We start from the raw sequence: 14,993 nt of genomic DNA, 5'->3' as shown, positions 1-14,993 counted from the left end.
TTGAATTGTAGTTTCCTTTTCAGTGAACCAGACAAAAACCTCCGCTTGCCTAGTCCCAAGGTTGATAGCAAAATCAAAGGGAGCATGTGTTACTTTTACTACAACCTTATCCAAAATAGACTGAAGTGGCCTGCATCACAAACATGTTTGATGTATCAATAGAAGGGATTTGATGAAGTGTCTCGTCCATGGCTCATTCAGGTTAATTTGGAAAACACTTGTCAAGTACCACCTGAGCTAAAAAAGCCCTGTTATTTTATTGCAAGAGGCAGAGAGCAAGCCAGTAGGCATAAAAATAACATGATTCTGAGTATCATACGTGGCATGAAGGAAAAACAAGGGTTGAAGCGGTGGAGGACAGGAGGCAACTTTGAGGAAGTGGTGTCCTCTGGGTGTTATTTGGAGATCTGAAGGATGGCCGTGGGGTGGGTAGTAAGCCCCACAGCTGTCTAGGTGAAGAACCCGCAGGCCTCCACGTAGAAAGATGGGCAGTCGCAGTGGCCTTGAAGCTGGACAGGACTGTAAACGATGCAAACTAGTGGCGCCTAATACTCAGTGGTTCTGGGCCAAGACGCAGGCGAGCCATACGACCCAGGTTCAAACTGGGGAATTGAGGGCATCGGCTTTTCCGATGCCTTGACTGATGATCTATTGTAACGACAAGTCTCTCATGAATGGGCTGTGCTGATGCAGACCTGGTGCAAACCTGGGACCTCTGAACACAGACTGCTTCCCTTCGGCTCACAAGGGCTTGAGGCATCAGCCAACAAGGGTAGAAAGAAGACTGTGACTCGTATCTCTGCCAAAATATCCATTCAATACTAACAGAAACAAAAATGAATGCGATGAATTCATTAAAACAACAAAAGGGATATATATTCATGACTAATGGTGACTTTGTCACTTTTAAAAATCGCACACACAATTATCTATTGCCAATCCAGTCAAAATTAACATAAACGGAGATAACACCACTTTGAAAACAACGCTTTTCAAACCAAAAAAAAAAAAACCAAAAACTTAAAACATGTTTAAAAATACAATTTTAACAGCAAATGTATAGTCCATGAGAGAAAAATACGAGAAGTTGGACTTCATTAAAATTAAAAACTTCTACAAGGCTCTGTTAAGATAACGAAAAGAGGCTACAGACGGGGAGAAAATTTTCATGAAACACATATCTGATAGAGGACTGGTGTCCAAAATAAACAGAGAGCTTTAAAACTCAACAGTGAGAAACCAAACTACCCAATTAAAAAGTGGGCAGAAGATCTGAGCAGACACTTCACTACAGAAGACATACAGATGGCAAATAAGCACGTGAGAAGACGCAGGAGGAAAATAACACGATTCTGAATATCGTAAGTGGCATGAAAAAAGTAAGGACAGACACTGGAGTGGTGGAGCACAGGAGCGCTTTACATGAGGGCGTCCCTCATTCAGAAGTCACTGGAGATCACCACAGCCCTGTGGGAAGGACCAGGATCCAGACTGCTGTGGAGGTGCGGGGCAGCAGGGACTCTCACGCGTGGCTGGTGGAGGTGCAGACTGGCGGTCACTTTGGAAGACAGTTTCCTACAAGACTGAACATACTCTTACCATATGATGCAGGAATCGCAGTCCTTGGTATTTACCCAAAGGAGCTGAAAACTTATGTCCACATACAATCCTGCACGTGAATGTTTATAGCAGCTTTATTCATCATTGCCACACGTGAATGTTTATAGCAGCTTTATTCATCATTGCCAAAATTGGAAGCAACCACGATGCCCTTCGGTAGGTGAGGAAGTAAATACACCATGGTACCTCCAGACGTGGAACGCTGTTCAGTGCTCGAAAGAAGTGAGCTATCTATCCATGAGAAGACACCGAGGAACTTCAAATACATATTACGAAGTGAGCGAAGCCAATCTGAAAAAAGCTACGTACTGTATGATTCCAAGTATATGACATTCCGGAAAAGGCAAAACTATGCAGACAGTAAAAAGATCAGTGGCTGCCAGGGACTTGAGAAGGAGGTAGGGAAGAATGAATATGTGGAGAACAGGGGAACTTTAAGGCAGTGAAACTCTTCTGTGAGACCAAAATTACAAATACATGATGTATTTGTCCAAACCCACAGAAGGTACAACACAGAACGAACCGTAATTATGGACTTTAGTTAACGACAACGTTTCAACTGTAGTTCCTCAGGTTTAGCGATGAATGTATCATCCTAATTCAAATTCAAGATGTTAATAACAGGGCAAGCTGTGGGCAGAGCTTGTGGAGAGGGGTGTTTGGGAATTCTCTAGTACTTTTGGCTCACTTTTCTATAAACTTACAACTGCTCTGAAAAGTAAAGCTTATTAATTAAAACAATAAATAAACAATACACTTATCATGTCAAAAACTCTGAATTTGTTGCCAAAACCAGCCTGTTAGAATTGGAGCTTATGCTTCAGATCATCACAAGTCTTAGTCCTGTGACGTCTTTCCCACAGCACAGAAAGAAAAAGATAAAGAGCGGATCTGTTTCCAGGAGGCTTCTCTCTGACTTGGTCGCAGCCCTGCCGCATGTGTGACTTTCCTGAGCTCATTCTGACACATTTTGAAGTTTATTCACATGGAGATTTTTGTCGTTGTTAATGTTGCTGAGACTAGACAAACTGCGGTTTCTAAATAAAAACCGTCCTAAAAGGGTGCCTGTGCTCCCAACCACAAAAGGAGCCTGGGGACTGTTTCTCAGGACTTTTGTGACACAGAGCTCACCCCTGGGGCTCCTGTCTCACGGGACTGTCCCCTGGAAGGTCCCTCCTGCGACCCCACCTTGGGATTTATTCCCAGCTGGCTTCGTGCTCACAGACCCAGTCCCAGCCCCCACATGGCTCTGTTCCTGTTTGCCCCCGTTGCTCTTCCTCACAGGAAAAGAAATTCTCCACCGACTCAAACTCATACTTGAGCACCAGCTCCCTTCCTGAAACTGGCATCCAACTCCTCACCTTCCCACAAACCAGGACATCACCTCTCTCCTGGGGGCCGTACGGAACCTGGTGACTGGCCTCCCCGGCCTCTGCCCCGGGACTCCTCCAGCTCCCACTTTGCAATGAGAGTAGCAGTAACAGTTTTCAATGCAATCTGACACACACTCCTACTTGAAACCCTCCAGTGGCTTCCAGCTGGTTTTAAGACAAGGAACACGTTTACAGTGGTCTTTGAGAACTGGCCTCCCTCCCTCCCTGTCCTTAACTCCCCCCTCTCCTAGCATTCTTGCTACTGGGGTCTTCAGCTCCTTGGACGTGCTCACACACATACCCCCCAGCCAGGACTGTATCCTCCATCTCCCCGAGTGACCGACTCCTTCCTGTATACTTCTGAAGTATAACGCCCCCTGCTGTGTAGCTCTTTTTATGTTTGTAATTTACAGTGATTTGTGTAATTATGTTATCCATGCTCTCCCATCACTGCCAGCGGTCCCCAGCCTTTCTGGCACCGTGGACCAGTTTTGTGGAATTTTTTCACGGACTGGGGCATGTGGGATGTTTTCAGGATGATTCAAGTGCATTATTAATACATTTATTGTGCACTTTATCTCTATTGTTATTACATCAGCCCCACCTCAGATCATCAGGTTTTAGGCCCCGGCGGCCGGGGACACCCGCTGTAAGATGTGTGTCCCCCTTCCTCATCTTCTACCCCAGCTCTTAGAATAATGCCAGAGAATTCATGATAATTAATATTGCTTGACCCCCATCAGTACCCTTTCACCCCACTGACCTGCCGTGACTCGTGCCCCTTGAACTGCTGTAGTGAGGACCATCTAGACCGACCCGTCTCCCGGCCTTGACGCCCCTCTATCCTTCTCCGCACACTATTCCAGGAAAGTCCTACTAAGCACAAGCCAGACAATGTAAATTCCGATTTAAAATGTTAGCAATCCCGCACTACCCTCCAAACACATTCTAAACTCTTCAGCACAGGGTGCAGTACTTGCTGTGGCTTATAGTCTGCTTATCTGTGTGGCTATATATAGGTAGACATAGATATCGTTTATTTATATATATCTCATGCAGATTGCATCCTTCAGACACGCTGAATTACTTATAAGTTACTCAGACAGAGCCAGTCAGAGGAGGGGAGATAAAGCCATGGCAGCAGGGGGTGGACCTTCCAGACGTCTGCAGGTCCTCATGCCCAAGGACCCGTCAGCATACCCCTGGAAGATGCAGATGCCTGATTACACCCCTGCTGCAAAGCGAGACGGGCCTTCAGGGCTCCTTTGGGTCGGGGAGACACACGGTGCCCATTTCACTGGGTGTCTGACTCGGTTACTGGGCAACCCATAAGGCTGTCCACTGGGAGCCAGCCTCCCGACAAGGCTGTCCACTGGGAGCCAGCCTCCCCACAAGGCTGTCCACGGAGCCGGCCTCCCCACAAGGCTGTCCACTGGGAACCGGCCTCCCCACAAGGCTGTCCATGGAGCCGGCCTCAGATCAAAGGCTGTGGACCCAAGCCACAAGGAGTCCGCCCAGTTGTCTGGGTCCTGTGTGGCCCGACTGACCTGGGGAGCGCCCATCCTCTGTGACAAGCAAGGATGCGCAGAGCCTTTGATGACATCCATGAAATCACATCACAGGCCCTGGGATGTGAGGGAAAACGTGCCCTCTCCTGCAAGCATTCAGGGTCCTTGTGAGAGCTCCTGGCTCCCCGGAGAGCAGGACGCGTGCAGAACACCAGGCATCGCGGAGCCCCGAGCGTCACGGGACTGAAGACAGTCATCACGAGATGCTTGTGCACAAGGATGGGGGCTCCAATCCCGACAGTCATTCGTCACAGTCCCCCTCCCACCCCACTCCTGTCTACACTGGGGGTCCCTGTAACAAGCTGCTTCAGTAGGAGAAAAGGAGCCTGGCTCACAAGCGGGGCCACCTCATGAGCTGACACCAGACGACCGGGCCTTGGCCTCTCTGTAGGGCTCCTGAAAGAAAACCCTGCCCAGGGCAGACACGGAAACCTGTCAGCGGCCTGTCAGAGTCAGCAGCGGGGGAGCCGCAGCCGGAGCGTGGACGGACACGGATTCACAGGCGGGGCTGAACCGGCGGCCGGAGGAAACGGGGCTGGCGGACGGGGCCGAGGTCTGCGGGGAGCAGCAGACGGAGCGCGTGTGGGTGTCCGCGTCCCGGTGGACACGCCTCGGCGGCGGCGTCACTGCACCGGGGCCTCCCCCTGGCCGGGGGGCTGGCCGCCCCGGATCCCACCTCGCTTCTCCCCGAGGCCCCGCCCCTGTGACGCCGGCGAGTCGCAGTGACCGCGGCGGCAGGCGGGAGGCCGCGTGGGCTCCACGAGGCCGACTTCACACCAGGGCTGACGAGGCCTCTGTGGGATTCCCAGGGCTGCCGGAGCAAAGGGCCCCAGAGCGGGCGGGGGGCTGCAGACAGCAGAGGTTCATTCTCTCGGTCTGGAGGCTGGGAGCGTGGGCTCAAGGACCAGGTCCTCCCCAGACGGGGTCCAGCCGTGCCCCCTCCGGCCGAGGGTGCGCTGGCGGTCCTGGTTCTGCTCGTCTCTGGCTGCGTGACGGCCATCCCTGCCTCCATCGTCGCGTGGCGTCCCTCCCTCTGGGCAAGGTCTCAGTGCTCAGACCCCCGTCCTCTCAGAAGGACCCGGTCACCGGGAGAGGGGCCATCACATCTTCAAAGGCCTCCCTTCCAAAAAACGTTACCTGCATGGGCACCAGGAGTTAAGACTTAAGCGTATCTTTTGGCAAACTTGATTCAACCCACAGCACCGTAGCTGCCGAGCCCCCAGTCTGGACAGAAGAGGACAAAGCTGAGCCCCTCAGGCAGCATATTTCTGAGTGGGGAGGGTTCCCACGGAGGCAGTGATGATGTCTGCATGGTAGACGGGCAGTGCGCCCCGGCCGGGGCCACCGCACCGCACACTCCGTCATCCGGGAGACACCAGCGAAGTCAGGAAACGCCCTGCCTAGGACGGTACACACGACCAGGAGCCGCTCCCTGGGGGATCAGGGTGCTTGCTACAGACCCGGGTGCATGTCTGGAGCCAGAGCTGAAAACACAGATCTCAGCATCAAGGATGAGAGGTGGGAGGGACTCCTCTTATGTCCACAGCTAGTAATCCCCTAAAGACGTTTATCCTGTGTGTCTCTGGATTTTCAGACTCCCTGGTTTAGAGTTACTAATCCCCCAGGTGGCGCAGGGGTAGAGAACATGCCTGTAATGCGGGAGACTCGAATTCAGTCCCTGGGTTGGGAGGATCCCCTGGAGAAGGGAATGGCAGCCCACTCCAGTATTCTTGCCTGGAGACTCCCATGGACAGAGGGGACTGGCAGGCTGCAGTCCATGGGGTCGCAAAAGAGTCAGACGCGACTTAGTGACTAAACTCAACTAAACTCTAAGTGAAAATACTTCTACAGGTGCCAGCAACAAAGCTTCCACTGAAGGGGAAGCTGACAAGGCCACTTTGTCATTTGGGGCTTCTTGTGGCACTGAACCATCGGGCAAAGAAAGGAGTTGCTGCATTGTCTGGGGTGAGTTATCCCAATTATGGAGGAAAATAGAGCTGTCTCCACAATGGGGACAGGGAGGGACGTGTCTCGATGGCAAGAAATTCTTTGGCGCGTCTCAACCACCTCCCAGTGAAAGCAAAGAGATGAGTACAGCAATTCAACAAAAGCGAGAGCACCAAGGACCGAGACTGCTCAAGAATGAGGTCTGGGCCACCTCCACCCCTGAGAGCAGGAGAAAAGTGAAAAACGGGAGACGCTGTAAACATCACAACCACGGCCTCCAGCTGCAAGGCTGGTTAAAGACACGAGGGCGGCCGCCTCTGTCCATGCTTCCTTCTTTGTTTGAGATTTGTGTTTAGTTATGACTCTTGCAGGGAGTGGTTTCATAGTCGTGTCCGATGCTTTGCAGCCCTGTGGACTGTAGCCGGCCAGTCTCCTGTGTCCATAGGATTTTCCAGGCAAGAATACTGGATGGGGCTGCCACGCCCTCCTCCAGGGGATCTTCCCGACCCAGGAATCCAACCTGGGTCTCCTGTGTCTCCTGCGTTGGCAGGTGGGTTCTGTACCACTAGCGCCACCTGTGAAGCCCTCAACTCGTTGTAACGCACATCAAACTAGTCCACACCCAATCCCAAATTCTAATTTTATCAGTTTAATATTATTAATGTATCACCACCTACCAGTGCCTAAAACTAGAGCCCTTAGCATTATTTACAAGCTGGGCGTGGCTCACCTCCGGCAGGCGGTGCACACCCCCAGTCCCTTGCTCCCAGCCTGCGCCTGCGCCCCTCCACGCCTGGGCCCCTCCGCGCCTGGGCCTGTGTCCCTCCATGCCTGCTCTAGGGCTTCTCTCTCCGTGTCCATCTCTGGCATCTTCAGTCCCGAAAGCCAGGTGGACCTGCGCCAACTCACACCGGTTCAGCCTAGAGTTCCCACATCCTCCTGATCTTGGTCTTCCCTCGTTGCTCCCAGTTCCTCTCGTCAGCCAGTTCACCTGAGTCCTAACTCCTCCCGGGGAAGAGGTGTGAGGAGTCCCCTTCTGTGCGTGGGAGCTGAAGGGCCATCAGACAACACCCCTCCCCTCATGAGAGTGTCCCCATGACCCTGTGTCCCCTCACCCCTCACAGGACAGCCCCCACGTACATTCCGTGTCCCCACACTCCACCCCCACCTGTGCTTACGGAGTCCCAGCCCTGGCCGTCCCTCTGGACGATGGATAGTGGCAGGTACCTGGTCTTCCTCTCTCCCATCTCCAGTTGGCTTCCCACACTGATGTCTGGATGATCCTTTTAACGGGTGAAAATTATTATCATTTAATCCATTAGCTCAAATAAAATAAAAACCCCTCACCTTATTGTCTCTTGTGTTTTGTATGGAATCGAATTAACTGATTATGTCACCAATTTCATAAGCATTAGAAGCAAGTCTTTTTCACTTATTATCCTTTTTATCCGTTTTGGAACCAAGTCTAGGGACTTCTGAGCACCCCTCCAGTGCGCTCTCATGACAGTTTGTATTACTAGATGTTTTAAACGGGTGTGTGAGCAAGCAGGCTTTAGTATGAGGACTTTAAGCAGGCTTTAGTGTCGGGACACTGAAGCTAACATCCTCCCTTCCTCACCCACAGAATATATATAGATTGCATGTAACAAAATCCAGCCTTCACTAGATATATTGTCCCACTAATTGGAAATCTAAAGACAGAGACTTGGGGTTGTTTGGTCCACGTGCGTCAAGTCATCGAGACTGCAGAAGCCCTGCTCTGCCTCCCCTGAGCCCGACCCTTCAGAAGGCAGATGGCAACCCTCGTAACGTGGACACGCTCATGTCCGCAGTCAGCCCTCCATGCCTCCTCGCCTGTGCTCGCTGGAGAGACAGCAAACCATTCCTCCAGCCTCTTCAGGCAAGGATCACCTGGGCTGGGCTGTGTAGACAGCAACCCTGCTCCTGCCGTGACGACTGAGGTGAGCCTGGCACCGCTGAGCAGGGTGCATCACTGGTGCAGGGGGCGTCCCAAAGCACCGGCACCTTGGGGGAGGGCTGGGGCCCTTGGAAAAATCCAGGAATCTTCACTTTCCAGGTTTTCTCTGCTGCACAGCAAAAGGGCTTAACCACAGGAGCATAACTAAATGAGGTACTTACTGTTTATATATGTACATGTAGAAGATATATATATTTAACAGAGGAGCCTGGAGTCCAGACTGCTGAAGGATTCTACAGGGTCTTCAAGCAGCTCAGCTCCGTCAGCATCTGCTCCTCCATTCCCAGAGAGCTGTTCTCATTCTCAGACACAAGACGTCTGCTGCTTCACAGACGTACACCTTCACAGTCCAGGCTGAGAGAGGTGACAAAGGACGACAGCAAGCATCCAACCCTCCAAAGACACACAGACACAGGCCCAAACCCAGACACACAGACACGCACACATACAGACACAGAATAGACACACACACACACATACACAGACACACAAGACACACATACAGACACACACACGCACACAGACCCAAACACACACCTGCACACACACAGACACACACACACACATAGATACACAGGCACACAGACACACATAGACACACAGACACACACACATACACAGACACACACACACAGAAACATAGACACACACACGCACAGACACACACACACACACACACACAGACCCAAACACACACACGCACACACACAGACACACAGACACACACACACACATAGACACACAGGCACACAGACACACATAGACACACAGACACACACAGACACACACACACGCACAGACACACACACAGACCCAAACACACACACGCACACACACAGACACACAGACACATGCACACACAGAGACACACACACAAACATAGGCACACACAGACACACACACAAGACACACATACAGACACACACAGACATACACACAGACCCAAACACACACATGCACACACACAGACACACACACAGACACACATAGACACACAGACACACACACACACACATACACACACACACATAAGACACACATATGGACACGCACAGACATACACAGACAGAGACATAGACACACAGACATACACACAGACACACACACACAGACACACACACATACAGACACTCACAGACATACACGCAGAGAGACATAGACACACAGACATACACACACACAGACACACACACAGACACAGACACACACACAGAAACATAGACACACACACACAGACACACACACAAACGTCGACACACACACACAAGACACACATACAGACACGCGCAGACACACAGACATACAGACATAGACACACAGACATACACAGAGACACACACACACAAACATGCACACACACAAACATAGACACATAGACATGCACACACACAGACACAAGACACACATACAGACACACACACACACACAGACATAGACACACAGACATACACAGAGATACACACACACAGAGACACACACATACAAGACACACAGGCACACACACAGAGACATAGACACACAGACATACACAGAGATACACACACACAGAGACACACACACACACAGACATAGACACACAGACACGCACACACACACACATACACACACACACATACAAGACACACAGGCACACACACAGAGACATAGACACACAGACATACACAGAGATACACACACACAGAGACACACACACACACACAGACATAGACACACAGACATGCACACACACAGACACACACAGACACACACACGCAGAGACATAGACACAAACATAGACACACAGACACACACACACACACAGATACACACACACACACACACACACACACACAAGTTTCCTAGAGAGCTCCCGGTAGGTCTCTTGGCCACAGCTGTGTCATGGGGCCACCCGGCTGGGAAGGAGGGTGGGGTGGAGACAGACATGACCCTTTCCACTTCCCGAGCCCAGCCTCTTCTGATGGCCACAGGCCACGCGTGGTCAGCAGTAATTCCTCCTCTGCAGGAAAACTGCTCTCACATCTGGGAAGTTTCCTTAGGGCAATTTAAAATAAAGCCTGGCCTTTTCCCACAGGAAACTAAAAAGTAACACCTGTTACTCCTGCATTTCCACTGTGAAAAGGCAAACCAGAAATCCTTGACGCAATCTGCAAAGTGAGGCTGCTCAGTCGCGTCCGACTCTTGCGACCACGTGGACTGTAGCCCACCAGGCTCCTCCGTCCATGGGATTCTCCAGGCAAGAATACTGGAGTGGGGTGCCATTTCCTTCCCCAGGGGATCTTCCTGACTCAGGGATAGAACCCAGTTCTCCCGCATTGCAGGCAAACACTTTACCCTCTGAGCCACCAGCAAAGCCCATGCAATCTATAGCAGGAAATAAATTACAGAATTGCAGTTTGATTAGACACATCTACAATGCAAAGCATCACGCAGGTTCTGGGATGAGACAGACATGCATGCGGGCTCGTCTCTGCTCACAACACTTCAGTCCAGTAGGGAGACGTCAAGCCGGACACCATGACCCTTTGATTTTCCATAAAATTAGACAATCTCAATTCCACTTTTTTAAGGAAGATATAACATCTCCTTTGTGCTTCTGCCAGCTCCGTGATGGGGAGGAGAGAGGGAGGAGGCGTGTCTACAGGAGCATCTCTGGCTGCAGTTTCCTGCCCTGCTCACCTCTTGCCTGTGGCCTGGCCAGCACCCCGGGTAGAAGACAACACCCTCTCGGCTCTGGCTACACATGTGCTCAACTCACACACACGCCTTCTGCGGCGGCACCTTCCAACCAAGGATCAGAGAGATAAAGTGAACTTATGTAAAAAATCAAGTAGGCCTTAGGAAGCATCACTACGAACAAAGCTAGTGGAGGTGATAGAATTCCAGTTGAGCTATTTCAAATCCTAAAAGATGATGCTGTGAGCATGCTGCACTCAATATGCCATCAAATTTGGGAAACTCAGCAGTGGCCACTGGACTAGAAAAGGTCAGTTTTCATTCCAATCCTGAGAAAGGCAATGCCAAAGAATGCTCAAAGTACTGCACAATTGCAGTCGTCTCACGCACTACTAAAGTAATGCTCAAAATTCTCCAAGCCAGGCTTCAGCAGTACGTGAACTGTGAACTTCCAGATGTTCAAGCTGGATTTAGAAATGGCAGAGGAACCAGAGATCAAATTGCCAACATCTGCTGGATCATTGAAAAAACAAGAGAGTTCCAGAAAAACATCTATTTCTGCTTTATTGACTATGCCAAAGCCTTTGACTGTGTGGATCACAATAAACTGTGGGAAATTCTTAAAGAGATGAGAATACCAGACCACCTGACGTGCCTCTTGAGAAATCTGTTTGCATGTCAGAAAGTAAGAGTTAGAATTGGACATGGAACAAGAGACTGGTTCCAAATCAGGAAAGGAGTACGTCAACACTGTATACTGTCACCTGCTTATTTAACTTCTATGCAGATACATCATGAGAAACGCTGGGCTGGAGGAAGCACAAGCTGGAATCAAGATATGCAGATGACACTACCCTTATGGCAGAAAATGAAGAAGAACTAAAGATCTTCTTGATGAAAGTGAAAGAGGAGAATGAAAAAGTTGGCTTAAAGCTCAACATTCAGAAAACGAAGATCATGGCACCCAGTCCCATCAATTCATGGCAAATAGATGTGAAACAGTGGAAACAGTGACAAACTTTATTTTGGGGGGCTCCAAAATCACTGCAGATGGTGATTGCAGCCATGAAACTAAAAGACACTTGCTCCTTGGAAGAAAAGCTATGGCCAAGCTAGACAGCGTATTAAAAAGCAGAGATGTTACTTTGCCAACAAAGGTCTGTCTAGTCAAGGCTATGGTTTTTCCAGGAGTAACGTATGGATGTGAGAGTTGGACTGTGAAGAAAGCTGAGCACCAAAGAATTGATGCTTTTGAACTGTGGTGTTGAAGAAGACTCTTGAGAGTCCCTTGGACTGCAAGGAGATCCAACCAGTCCATTCTAAAGGAGATCAGTCCTGGGTGTTCTTTGGAAGAACTGATGCTAAAGCTGAAGCTCCAATACTTTGGCCACCTGATGGGAAGAACTGACTCATTTGAAAAGACCCTGATGCTGGGAAAGATTGAAGGCAGGAGGATAACGGGACAACAGAATGAGATTGTTGGGTGGCATCACCAACTCGATGGACATGAGTTTGAGCAAGCTCTGGGAGTTGGTGATGGACAGGGAGGTCTGGTGTGCTGCAGTCCATGGGGTTTCAGAGTCAGACACGACTGAGCCAGACATGACTGATGACTGAACTCACTGACACTGCTGCTGCTGCTAAGTCACTTCAGTCGTGTCTGACTCTTAGCGACCCCATGGACTGCAGCCCACCAGGCTCCTCCGTCCATGGGATTTTCCAGGCAAGAGTACTGGAGCTGACTGATGTCAAAAATGCAAACAGACTGACGGTTTGGACTTTACAAGTTCATTAATCCTTTCAGTCAGCACCACGTTCAGCCCCTGAAAGGTTTATACGTTCTCTTCACAGCTCCCATCTTGCCGTGCTCTTTGCCACTGCAAAAAAACACCCACTTTGTGAAGAAAGCAGTTGTGATTTCTCTAACTCTTACAAAAACTGAAGTCCAGGTTCCCCTCTGATTGCATATTCACTTACTTTACATTTGTTCACTGGTTCAATAAACCGGTGCTTATCGAGTGCCTGTCAAGTCCAGCACTCGGCCTGGCACGGCGGAGACACAGGTGAGCCAGGGCAGGGGTGTCCTCTGCAGTCACGGGACAGGCAGAATAGAAGAAGAGATGGTGGATGCCGTATACGTGAATCAGATAATCACAAAATAATTGTGGAAGTCTGATTTGACCAGTTCTATGGGTGTACAGAGGATGAGATGGCTGGATGGCATCACTGACTCGATGGACTTGAGTCTGAGTGAACTCCGGGAGTTGGTGATGGACAGGGAGGCCTGGTGTGCTGCGATTCATGGGGTCGCAAAGAGTCGAACACGACTGAGCGACTGAACTGAACTGAACTGATGGGTGTACAGGAAACATAAGACTTGTCCAGGGAGCTCAGGGAAGAATTTCTGGAGAAGAGAATACTGAGACAGACTCACAGCAGAGGCTCTGAAGGGGCCATGGGAGGCACTGGGGACGGGAGACTGTGAGGCGGAGGGAAGAGCCTGGGGACTAGGGGCTGAGGGGAGGCCGGGCCGGGGAGGCCCAGGCCAGCATGATCACGGCACGAAGCAGCCGCGATGCCTGGCGCCCGTCCGGGCTGGAGCGCAGGGCCTGCCAGCCCCGCATAGCCACACGGAACTTAAACCCCACCGGCTTTCACCCCGGGAGGACCCAGGCGCTCGGTGACTCAGAGGGAGGCTCGGTGCAAGCAGGTGCATAGCTTCAGGAGATGGCTGCATACTAGAGGATGTACTGACCAGCAGGAGAGAGGAAGCAGACGCTAGCCAGGAAGTTACTGACCTGTCCAGACCGGACGCGACCGTCTCTGTTTCAGGAGGAGGCAGGGACGAGACAGTCTGGAGCAGTCACAAAAGGTGTTTGGAAGGTGGGATGGGCAGGACTTGGGGAGCTGCTGCTGCAGAAATGGTGTCGTGAGAGGCCCCAGAAATGACTAGACTTCCACTTCCAGCTATGCCAGACTCACTGATACGTCACACACTAAAATATACACAAATCACAGCTAAGTGTATCAAAGATGCTTCACAACGTCGGTCCCTGGACAAAATGCAAATGAAAGCCACAGCGAGACACCCCTATTCACCTACAGTGCGGAAAATCAGAAAAGCTGCTAATGCCGAGCACAGGCAAGTACGTGGAGCAGCTGCACCCCTGTGTCGCTGGTGGGGACACGGAGTGGCCCCCAGCTCGGGAAAGCCCGGCGGTGGCACAGGAGTCACGCGTGGCTGTGCCGTGACCTGCTCCTGGGTCTTCACAGTCAGTGGCTTCCTGCCCGGCAGCCCCTCCCCAACTTCCCTGCCTCTCTACCAATATTCAGTTATCTTTCAAGCTCAACACAGACATAACCTAAGAAGCTTTCCCGTCTCCAGTAGAGCAGGTACGTGTAACCATCAGGAGAGCCTCCGAGCACCTTGCATTCCTTCTTGGAAGGATATCCAAGAGGGGAGTTAAATAATTAAGTTATTTAAATCACTGATTAAGATGACAACCCATGACTTAATTTCGCATCTCTTCACTGCAGTGTCAGCTTGGTGGGAGCAGGGCGTGTGTCTATCTGTACCACTCTGGCTCCAATGCCTGCCCTGCACTTAAACGCGTATCAGTTCAGTTCAGTTCAGTAGCTCAGTCACGTCCAACCCTTTGCGACCCCATGAATCGCAGCATGCCAGGCCTCCCTGTCCATCACCAACTCCCGGAGTTCACTCAGACTCATGCCCATAAACGCGTATGCAGTGAATGAAAAGTGAGTGAGTGAATTTCTGTAGGAAACACAGGAGAAAGAAATAAAGAAGAAAGAGTGACATGTTTGGTTTTGCAA

The sequence above is a fragment of the Bos indicus genome, chromosome 8 (assembly GCF_029378745.1).
Source record: "Bos indicus isolate NIAB-ARS_2022 breed Sahiwal x Tharparkar chromosome 8, NIAB-ARS_B.indTharparkar_mat_pri_1.0, whole genome shotgun sequence".
Classification (NCBI taxonomy): Eukaryota; Metazoa; Chordata; class Mammalia; order Artiodactyla; family Bovidae; genus Bos; species Bos indicus.
The sequence above is the reverse complement of the archived record's forward strand: the minus strand, read 5'-3'. Positions refer to the sequence as shown.